The 11,453-nt window shown below is 41.5% G+C and overlaps 1 long non-coding RNA gene across 2 annotated transcripts in view; it reads right to left on the reverse strand.

Moving 5' to 3' along the window:
- LOC121817205 (uncharacterized) overlaps positions 1–11,453 on the reverse strand; it is a 69,008-nt gene that overhangs the window by 45,498 nt on the left and 12,057 nt on the right. For both annotated transcript variants that reach the window (XR_009597500.1, XR_006056990.2), the window contains exon 2: positions 3,451–3,686. This is a non-coding gene — a long non-coding RNA (uncharacterized LOC121817205). The remainder of the gene's footprint in view (positions 1–3,450; positions 3,687–11,453) is intronic.

The following is an 11,453-nucleotide window of genomic DNA, read 5'->3' on the forward strand; positions in this document are numbered from 1 at the left end:
GGATAGGAGATACAAAGAAAACAAATAGTAAAATGTTAGACATAAATCCAGTTTTATTGATAATGATGTTCAGTGTGACCAGATTAATCAATCCAACCAAAAGGCAGAGATTATCAGACTTGATTAAAAAGGAAAAATCCAACTATTTGATATCTATAGGACATACACTTCAGGTTCAAAGACACAAATAGGTTGAAAGTAAATGGATGGAAAAAATGCATAAGGCAAATGGAAGCAATAAGAAAGCTGGAGTGATTATAGTAATAGCAGACAAAATAGACTTTACAATAAAATTAAAATGTTGCTAGGGGTCGCACAGAGTCGGACACAACTGAAGCGACTTAGCAGCAGCAGGAATAATAAAGAGCATTTTACCATGATAAAAGGGTCAATTCATCAGTAACAGTAATAATTATAAATATGTGTGCATCTAATATCCATGCTCCAGGGCTTCCCTTGTGGCTCAGACAGTAAAGAATCTGCCTGCAGTGAGGAGGACCTGGGTTTGATCCCTGAGTTGGAAAGATCCCCTGGAGAAGGGAACAGCTACCCATTCCAGTATTCTGGCCTGGAGAATCCCATGGACAGAGGAGCCTAGGGGGCTATAGTTCACGGGTTGCAAAGAATCGGACACAGCTGAGTGACTTTCACTTTTGTGCATTTCATAACAGAATCCCCAAAACACATGAAGTCAAAACTGACAGAACTGAACAGAAAATAGACAATTTAACAGTTATAGTTTGTTACTTCATACTCTGCTTTTAACAATGGCTAGAACATCTTTACAAAAGATCAGCACAGAAATAGAAAACTTGAACAACACTAGAAATCAACCTGACCTAAAAGACTCTTTAGAATCTTTGACTCATCGCAACAAGATACCCAGTCTTATTAAGTGCACATAGAACATTCTCCAGATTATGTCACATACTCCAAACAAACCTCAGTAAATTAAAGAGATTGAAAACATGCGCAGTAATTCTTCAAATGCAGTGGGAGGGAGAAACAGAAAAAGAGAAGTTCAAAAACAGATACCAAGTTGGAAATTAAAAGTGAAATAATATCCTCTAAATTACCAGTGACTCAAGAAGAATCGCAAGGGAATTAGAAAATACTTTGAGATGAACATCAATAAAAACACACTGTAGCAAAACTTATGGGAGACAGCAATGCTTAGAGGAAAACTTGTAGCTCTAAACACTTATGTGAAAAGAAAAAAGGGATCACAATTTAGGAACCTAGCATTGCACCTTAATATGCTGGATAAAGAGATTGAGGTGCGTCTAATGAAAGAAGAAGAAAGAAAACAATAAAGATTCAAGTAGAAATTATTAAAACAGAGAATGAAGAAAAGAACCACCAGTAGCTGATACTTTTAAAAAGCCAACAAAATCGACAACTGAAGAGTCAACAAAATTTAACTGGACTGGCCTAGAGAAAACAAGGTGGTTCAAATTACTGACATCAAAAATTAAACAGGAGGCATTAATACTGACCATACAGAAAGTTAAAGCATCATAAGGAAAGTCATTGTATGCCAGCAAGTCAGATGGCATGAGTAAAATGCACACACTTCTAGAAAGACACAAGCTACAACGTGAATCAGTTAGAAGTAGAAATCTGAATAGACTTATAACAAGTGAAGAGATTTATTAGGCTTATTGTTATAAGTTTTAATAAGGTATTCAACTTTAGAATATTTGTAACCAGGAGCCGAAAGACTTCAAGAACTCTGTCTCTCTTTTACACCAAGAGCAATCTTAGCTTTAAACTTTGTAATTGTTAAGACCTCAGAATCCTCTATTGCGTTTTAATAAAGAAGCTGTCATTGAATTGTGTCTCTCTCTGAAATACTAACAGAAAAATCAGAATTGGTTTACACTAGTATGCTATCTGATGAGCCAGAATGAAAGCTGGGAAATATTCTGGTAAGTTAGGAATCAGGTAATTATATACTTTAACCAAAGGAGTAATGATATTACAGGTGGGACTTAAAAGCATCAGTTCTCACTTTAAGTAAGATAATTAAAAAAAAAAACAAAAACAAAAACCAGTGGTGTTGGGAATTCCCTGGCGGTAAAATTGTTGGGACTCTTCATTCTCACTGCTAAGGGCCCAGATTCAATACCTGGTCAAGGAACTAATATTCCACAACCCATGTAGCATGGCTAAAAAATAAAATAGAAAACATTTTCTAAACAACGGTGTCTGAAAACAAGCGGGGAAAATGGGAGTGACTGGTCCATGACATGGCACCTACCTACCTTTCTTTAGTTAGCAAGTAGCAAATTGATCACACTGCAAACTCTAATGGGCCAGACTCCGCATGTTAGAGAAAGTTAGCTTTGCTTGAATATTTGAGCCCAATCAATACAGGAGGAAGGAAGCAGAGTGGAAAGTCCTGGGTGGGAATTGTGGTGTCACGACAGGGGTAACAACTTTAATATACTGAGCCCCAGACTCCCTGTAATTGTAGTAGTAGCCAAAGCAAGCTGTAGTAATAGCCACTGGACGTTTACTCTGTGCCAGGCACTGTGCTGAGAACTTCACACACAGTAACTCAGAAGAGATACATCATTCTACTTGGAAGATGGGAAAGCAGGTTGCTGCTGCTGCTAAGTCACTTCAGTCGTGTCTGACTGTGTGACCCCATAGATGGCAGCCCACCAGGCTCTGCCGTCCCTGGGATTCTCCAGGCAAGAACACTGGAGTGGGTTGCCATTTCCTTCTCCAGTGCATGAAAGTAAAAAGTGAAAGGGAAGTTGCTCAGTCGTGTCCAACTCTTAGCCACCCCATGGACTGCAGCCTACCAGGCTCCTCTGTCCAGGCAAGAGTACTGGAGTGGGGAGCCATTGCCTTCTCCAGGGAAAGCAGGTTAAGTAGTTAAGTAGCACATATAACTTACCCAAGGTCACAGATAGCCAGTCTCCTATTGCATGTACACTCACTCTAAAGCTTAGGTTCTTTAATGCTACCCTTCACTCAGAAATGAGAGACTCAGGAATTCCCTGGTGGCCCAGCGGATAACAGTCCACCTGCCACTGCCGAGGACATGGGTTCTGTCCCCGACCAGGGATGTTCCACTTGCTGCAGAGCAACTAAGCCTGTGCCTCACAACTGCTGAGCCCTAGAGCCCATGCTCCCTAACACAGGAAGCCACCCCAGTGAGAAGCCCACTCACGGCAATGAAGAGTAGCCCCTGCTCACCACAGCTAGAGAAAGGCTGCACACAGCAATGAAGGGCCAGCGCAGCCCAAAAAATAAAAGAAATGAGAAACTCAGATGCTCGGCAGAGCCAGGAAATGATGTGAGTGAGCAGTGACTGTGGGTGCAAAGCACTAGGAGGATGGGGCCTGCAGAGGAGAGACCATCTCGTGCATGTTCCTTAGAAAGGCTTTGTTCTAATTTGCTTTGTTTTATTCTTTTTTCACTTTAAAAACATTTACTCACCAAGGACAAATTCAGCAGTCTGCCAGTTGACAGCCTCCCAGTGAGTGGATGAACGTCGAGGGCTTTGTGAAAAGTCTGACCCAGAAAACCAGCCTTTTTAATTTTTTTTTTCCTTCTGAGGAATAAGTGGATCCTTTCCAATTAGCACTTTGCATCATCTATGGACAAGGAAGTGGGTGATAAAGCTCACAGAGCACACAGTCCTCTGCTCACACTTTCCCACTTCCAGATGCCTCCTGCAAAAAACAAATAACCACATTCAAGAATCCACTTTAACTGGTGGGATGTCAGCCTTCCAAGCCTATGCAATAAGACTGTAAAATTCAAGAATACAGAGGTGGTCCCCTCAGTTTCCCCCTTTTAACCAGCCAGGAGCTTCTGAAGCAGCTGGTCCTTAATCAAGCCTCACTAAATGTAACAGAATGAGCAGAGCAGGAAAGGCTGAAGGGACTATGTTTCCTCATAAGCATACACTAATAAGCCCTAACTATGCTTGGAGAAGGCAATGGCAACCCACTCCAGTACTCTTGCCTGGAAATTCCCTTGGATGGAAGAGCCTGGTAGGCTGCTGTCCATGGGGTCGCCAAGAGTCAGGCATGACTGAGCGACTTCACTTTCACTTTTCACTTTCATGCATTGGAGAAGGAAATGGCAACCCACTCCAGTGTTCTTGCCTGGAGAATCCCAGGGATGGGGGAGCCTGGTGGGCTGCCGTCTATGGGGTTGCACAGAGTTGGACATGACTGAAGCGACTTAGCAGTAGTAGTATGCCCTGTACTTACCTTCATAAGCAACTCCATGCCTACTCGTCCCCTTGGTTACTTGTCCTTCTCACAGGGGACAGTGAGGAGGACTAGCTATAAACCTAAGCTTTACAAACCAAGGTTTCATTTCCGACTCTCCTTTTAAAGGCTACCTGTGTACAAGTCATTCCATTTGTGAGAACTTTGGCTTCCTTAACTGCTAAAGGAATGGTGCCCGTTCAAGATTTGCTGTAAAGTTTAAATGAGTTGATGCCTGGGACATGTTCATTGTTCAGTAAATGGTTCTTGTTATGACTTTCTCCAACTTTCAATCTGTCCAACGTTGGACACCCAGCTCCAATGTTATATTCCCCATCAAGTCTTTTCTATTTTTTTCATTTATTTCATTGAGGTATAATTGATTTACAATGTTGTGTTAATTTCTGCTATACACTGATGCAGATATATATGTGTGTGTGTATATATACATATATTCTTTTCCATTATGGTTTATTACAGGATAGCAAATATAGTTCCATGTGCTATACAGTAGGACCTTGTTCTTTATCCTCCTCCATCAAATCTTAAATGATCTCAATAGACAGAAGACTTCTTTGATTTTCCTGTGTCTATAAGTCCCATATTTTTCTTTGTTACAACATGTGTTTCAATAGGTAAGATAGTTATATAACTTCAATCTAATGAAAATAGTTGTACAATTTCTTTTTTTTTCTATTTTAAGTTATGATGTTCTAAAGGTAAAAGCCATGTCTTGTTCATAGTATAGTATAGTATCTTGCTGATAGAAATCACTCAGAAACATTCACTGAATAAATTCAACACTCTTTCTAGCCTTTGACTGAAGTATATCTTATAAAACATTAAATTGCATGAGTTGAAATCGTGCATGATGATGACAGGATGCAAAATGAACGTATCCTTGTAAACCACCACTCAGGTTTAATAACAGATGTTACTAGCAGATCTCTAGCACCCTGGAGGCCACCTGTTGAACCTTGCCAGTCATAGCTGCCTCCTCCCACACTGATGACCACTCTCCTGGCAATTAACACCCTGTAGTATTTTAGCTTTGTCTGTGATTTAAATGTATGCATCTCTTTATGTAGAATCCATATGCATAGATAAGAGTGTTTTTGTTTTGTTTTGTTTGTTTTCTGATCAACAGCACTAGCATAACAGGGGCTAAAGCACTGCTTACCAGTTTTAAAACCCCTTTTAATTCGAAAGCACAAGCCCCTCAGTGATGACAGGCACCACTCCAGTAAAACAGCATCTCTACATTTTCACAGTCTCCCGCTTCCCACTGACAGTTTATAACCCTCAAGAAGCAACTTCTATTTTCCAGTGGAGATGACTGAGGCTCACTTTGCAAGGTGCTCTATGGAACAAGGGTGAGAAGTCCATGTCCTCAGAGAGCTGAAAGCCTTCAACGTCTTAAATTCCTTGGGAACCAAAACAACTGGAAAATTTAATAAAGGACAAATATGAGGCTTGTACCTTGGGTTTTAGAGGAGACAAGATCTTGCAATGGATGCAGGAAGCAAGAAAGTTTGTCTCTAAAACATTTCAACTGTGCTTGCACCAGTTAGAAATTAGGGAACCTACCCTGTCTATCTTTGGGGAAGTAAGTATCTGATGAGTTAGCCCGCTGGTCTGGCATATTTCCCATGCCTTTTGTTTTGCTTACATGTCGAGTCTGCCCCTCCTACCCATCTTGTTGTGGTTGCTTCATTTTGTTTTTGGTTATAGAAGACCTTTTCTGAGAAGTTTCAGCCTTCTTCATAGGTGGTTGTTCTGCATGTATTGTGGTTTGGGTGTGCTCATGAGAGGGAATGAGTTTTGGGGCAGAGGGGTCTTGGTTATCCTTCAGTGCCTTTGGTTTTCATTGAGAATAGCCCAGCTGAGTACCTGAGTCAGAACTTGCAGTCTTGAGTTGGAGCCAAGAGAGTTTGTGAGGATGGGAAGAATGAGAACGTAGAAGGTATAAAGAAAGCATCCTTTCATTTACTTATTTATTCATTAACTCAGAAGATTCCCAAACTCCACTCGGCACACAGTCTAGTGGTTTGGAAAGACAGATAAAAATGACAACGATTACGTACCAGATTTTTATGTGGGTAAAGCATAGGTAGTTCCTGAGATAAAAAGAAGAAGAAGAAAGAAGAAGGCAAGAGATTATTTTCATTATTTTAGTTTTAATTTACCGTTCACATTAGATGCTGAGAAAACTCAGGTTTATGAATCTTCCGTCCTTTCCTGAGTGGCAATATGGTTTCCTTGGGAAGATGGCATTTGAGCAAGATCTTGAAGAATGAGTTAGGGTGTAGCAAAGACGCTAGGCTCCTTCTCTGAACGCTGAGGATGTGCTGTGAGGTGTTAGGGTGTAGCAGTCATTGCTAGTGTTCCACCGTGTGTAACAAGCATGAAAACGGAAAGGGTCACCATTATTCAGTTCTAATCGTGATTGCCAGACATGTTACCTTAGAGAGTTAGTTCTAATAGCTACAGAAATCAATGGGAGACCATGCTTTGCTGTGAGTCTTTCAGACAGAGCTGCTACTAATCGCTCTGTAACTATGGGTCTGACTGTGTTATCAGCCTTGCTTCACAAGTGAGCCTGTTCTGGTGTAATTCTCCTTTTAATAGCTGTTCGTACTTAACAGCAGGGTCACAATGGCCCTTGGAGACAACTTGTCCAGACTTTTATCACTGGAGCCCTTTCTCCAGACACAATTCTCTTCAATGTTGTAAGTAAATCAAAGAGGAGTGTTCAGCATAAGGAGCCCTTGTGTGTGGCCTGGTCTGTTTAACCACTGCTCAGACTCAGAGCTCCACTGACCCTGGAGGAAGCTTCAAGTGTGTCCTGTCACCTGAGAGAGATTGGTCATTGTCTTTTCTAACGCCTTGTTCTTACAGGTGAGGAAATTGATATCCAGCGAAGTTAAGTGATGACTCGAAGTTATACAGCAAGGAGATGTCATAGCGACCACAAATTCTTGTTGCCTTTCACTCGAACATAGTTAATCTACCAAGTCTCTTTAGTAACAAATAGCCAGAGTTGGATACAAAGTGTAGAGTAAGATTTTGGCCACATAGAATAAAACTCATTTAATCTTTTCATTTTTTGGAACTTCCCTGGAAGTCCAGTGGTTAAGAAGCTGCTTTCTAATGCAAGGGGTGCAGGTTCGATCATGCCTCATGGCCAAAAAACCAAAACATTAAACAGAAACAATATTGTAATAGATGCAATACAGACTTTAAAAATGGTTCACATCACTAAAAAAACTTATTAAAAAAAAAAAAACCCTTCATTTTCTCACATCAGTTTGCAGTACAACAGATCTCAAAGCCTCAAGGACTCATGAACAACACAGAATTCTTGACCCCATTCCAGAATTAATAAAATCTCCTGGATCAGAATGAGAGAACAGGTATTTTATAAGGCCATCCAGATGATTCTGATGTAACCTGTCAGTCAGTGGGATTAAGATTTGTCACTGGACTTACTGTTCTAGGGGAGTTGGGACTCATTCAACTTTGGAACTCGGAACCTCATGTGTAGAATATGTGACTGGTATTTCACTTTCTATGAGGGCAAGATGACTTCAGCTAGGGAGGAAGTACATAGAGTTCACGAACAACTGTAGTTTGGGTGAGCAGTGGGCCTTCCCATCTGTCTTGTGAGATTTGTGCATAAAACTGATGGGCCTGAAACCATCCCTCCAAGTCCACTGGGAAAGACTATGGAGCCTCATCAATTGTCTCCTTCAGTTTTCTCTCTGGATGTGACCATCTGATGGTAAGAATCGGTTCCAGTAAGATTTTGGCCTCCAAAGTTAAAACTACTAAAGATCTCTTGGAAAAGCTCAATGTACAAATATATTATACTTTCATACTGTTTGAATTAGAAAATCCTAATTCATCCTAAGTAGGTAGAGATAGCTTTCTTTATAAAATGATGAGTTTTTCAGACTTCAGAGGGGTCTCAGAAATCACAAAGTTTATCTCCATTTTTTTTTTTAAATAGAGATTGGTTAGGGCTGAGGGCTACCATACGTAGATGGAGGCAGGGCTGGGCCTTGAGTCAAAACCAGGAAAGTGAGTAAAATTTTTTAAAGTGAGTAAATATTTTGAATAATTTATTACATGGTATACAAACTAAAGTTTCCTCCAGAATTTTATATACTGAGTTGGCCACAAAGTTCATTCGAGTTTTTCCGACTTATGGAAAAACCCAAATAAACTTTCACGGTCAGTTCAATACATGAAATTTGAAATAGGGAAACCTGGCATGCTGCAGTTCATGGGGTCGCAAAGAGTTGGTCATGACAGCAACTGAACCACAGAGCGAAGAGAAACAGAGCGGGCTAAGGAGGACATTTAATGCAAATTAGGTTACAGATTACTTGAGCACTTTTCTAAATCATCACTGTTATTTTTCAGCTTGTGTCTGTTGTAAATCAAGATTGGCACACAGCGATTTAGGAAAAAGGATTCACCCTCATTAGTTTCTCAGCAAAGGGGTAAAAAAGCAACAAGATAGAACGTGGTTTTTAAGACACTGTGATTTTAGATGGAAAATTTCCTACAAAGAAAGAGCAAAAGGCCAGCATACTAAAGGCAGTGAATAACTAGGGGCTGTTCTGAAAACTGCTTGGTCCTTTAAGCAGACATGCAGACTTTCCAAGCATAACTCACACTTCTCAGCAAATTCATTTTACACACTGAAATGCAGCTTTTGACAAAATTCATCGTTCCGCCTGCATGTGCCTTTGGCGGTGGCTTAAGGAGCTGTCTCTGACTCCTCTCCAGTCCATCAGCTTATGAAAAAGATTCAAACGGGCCAACTCTGCCTTCCAGTGAGGACAGAATCGAGAGACTTTGCTGTCCTCCCTGCCCCAGCTACCTCTTTATCTTTTCTTATGGTTTTTGTGAGATTTTTATTTATGCGTTATTTATTTTTGGCTGTGCTGAGTCTTCATTACTGCACACAGGCTTTCTCTTGTTGCAGTGAGCAGGGACTACTTTCTAGTTGTGGTGTGCAGGCTTCTCATTGCAGTGGCTTCTCTTATTGCCGAGCACGGGCTCCAGGCATGAAGCTTCAGTAGTTACAATGCCTGGGCTCAGTACCTGCAGCTCACCAGCTCTAAAACCTGAGCTAAGTAGTGGTGGCACACAGGCTTCGTTGCTCCACAGCATGTGATATCTTCCTGGACCAGGGTTCAAACCCATGTACCTGAGTTGACAGGCAGATTCTTAACCACTGGGCCAGCAGGGAAGTCACCCAGAAGCCTCTTTCTGCAGGTTCCCACTAGGAAAGGCAAAGAGGATTCAGGAAAGGTTGCTTCCAGTGATGAGGGAGTTTCAGTGTGTGTAAGCAGGTGTGGCACTTGGCCACGTATTGACTTTGGAGCCAGACAGGTCTAGCTTTGGTCCTTGCTTTCTCCTCTGAGATCTTGTGCAAATTATTTCCTCAGTCTGATCTTGTTCCATCTCTGGGCCTCAGTTTTCTCATTCAGAAAGTAAGAAAGATAAGAATACTAGTTTCCTCTCAGATTGGTTTAGTTCATTCTTTTTTTGTACCCAGAGCAAAAATGAGTTCTCCTTCAGTTCAGTCAGTTCAGTTGCTCAGTCATGTCCGACTCTGTGACCCCATGAATTGCAGCATGCCAGGCCTCCCTGTCCATCACCATCACCCGGAGTTCACTCAAACTCATGTCCATCAAGACAGTGATGCCATCCAGCTGTCTCATTCTCTGTCGTCCCCTTCTCCTCCTGCCTCCAATCCCTCCCAGCATCAGAGTCTTTTCCAATGAGTCAACTCTTCACATGAGATGGCCAAAGTATTGGAGTTTCAGCTTCAGCATCAGTTCTTCCAATGAACACCCAGGACTGATCTCCTTTAGGATGGACTGGTTGGATCTCCTTGCAGTCCAAGGGACTCTCAAGAGTCTTTTCCAACACCACAGGTCAAAAGCATCAATTCTCCGCAGCTCAGCTTTCTTCACAGTCCAACTCTCACATCCATACATGACTACTGGAAAAACCATAGCCTTGACTAGACGGACTTTTATTGGCAAAGTAATGTCTCTGCTTTTGAACATGCTATCTAGGTTGGTCATAGCTTTCCTTCCAAGGAGTAAGCACCTTTTATTTTCATGGCTGCAGTCACCATCTACAGTAATTTTGCAGCCCCCCAAAATTAAGTCTGACACTGTTTCCACCGTTTCCCCATCTACTTCCCATGAAGTGATGGGACCAGATGCCATGATCTTCGTTTTCTGAATGTTGAGCTTTAAGCCAACTTTTTCACTCTCCTCTTTCACTTTCATCAAGAGCCTTTTGTGTTCCTCTTCACTTTCTGCCACAAGGGTGGTGTCATCTGCATATCTGAGGTTATTGAGATTTCTCCCAGCAATCTTGATTCCAGCTTGTGCTTCTTCCAGTCTAGTGTTTCTCATGATGTATTCTGCAAAGAAATTAAATAAGCAGGGTGACAACATACAGTCTTAATGTACTCCTTTTCCTATTTGGAACCAGTCTGTTGTTCCATGTCCAGTTCTAACTGTTGCTTCCTGACCTGCATACAGGTTTCTCAAGAGGCAGGTAAGGTGGTCTGCTATTCCCATCTCTTTCAGAATTTTCTACAGCTTGTTGTGATCCACGCAGTCAAAGGCTTTGGCATAGTCAATCAAGCAGAAATAGATGTTTTTCTGCAACTCTCTTGCTTTTTCCATGATCCAGCGGATGTTGGCAATTTGATCTCTGGTTCCTCTGCCTTTTCTAAAACCAGCTTGAACATCTGGAAGTTCATGTTTCACATATTGCTGAAGCCTGGCTTGGAGAATTTTGAGCATTACTTTACTAGCATGTGAGATGAGTACAACTGTGTGGTAGTTTGAGCATTCTTTGGCATTGCCTTTCTTTGGGATTGGAATGAAAACTGACCTTTTCCAGTCCTGTGGCCACTGCTGAGTTTTCCACATTTGCTGGCATATTGAGTGCAGCACTTTCACAGCATCATCTTTCAGGATTTGAAATAGCTCAACTGGAATTCCGTCACCTCCACTAGCTTTGTTTGTAGTGATGCTTCCTAAGGCCCACTTGACTTCACATTCCAGGATGTCTGGCTCTAGGTGAGTGATCACATCGTCGTGATTATCTGGGTCATGAAGATCTTTTTTGTACAGTTCTTCTGTGTATTCTTGCCACCTCTTCTTAATATCTTCTGCTTCTGTT

Source organism: Ovis aries, chromosome 19, assembly GCF_016772045.2.
Source record: "Ovis aries strain OAR_USU_Benz2616 breed Rambouillet chromosome 19, ARS-UI_Ramb_v3.0, whole genome shotgun sequence".
Lineage (NCBI taxonomy): Eukaryota > Metazoa > Chordata > Mammalia > Artiodactyla > Bovidae > Ovis > Ovis aries.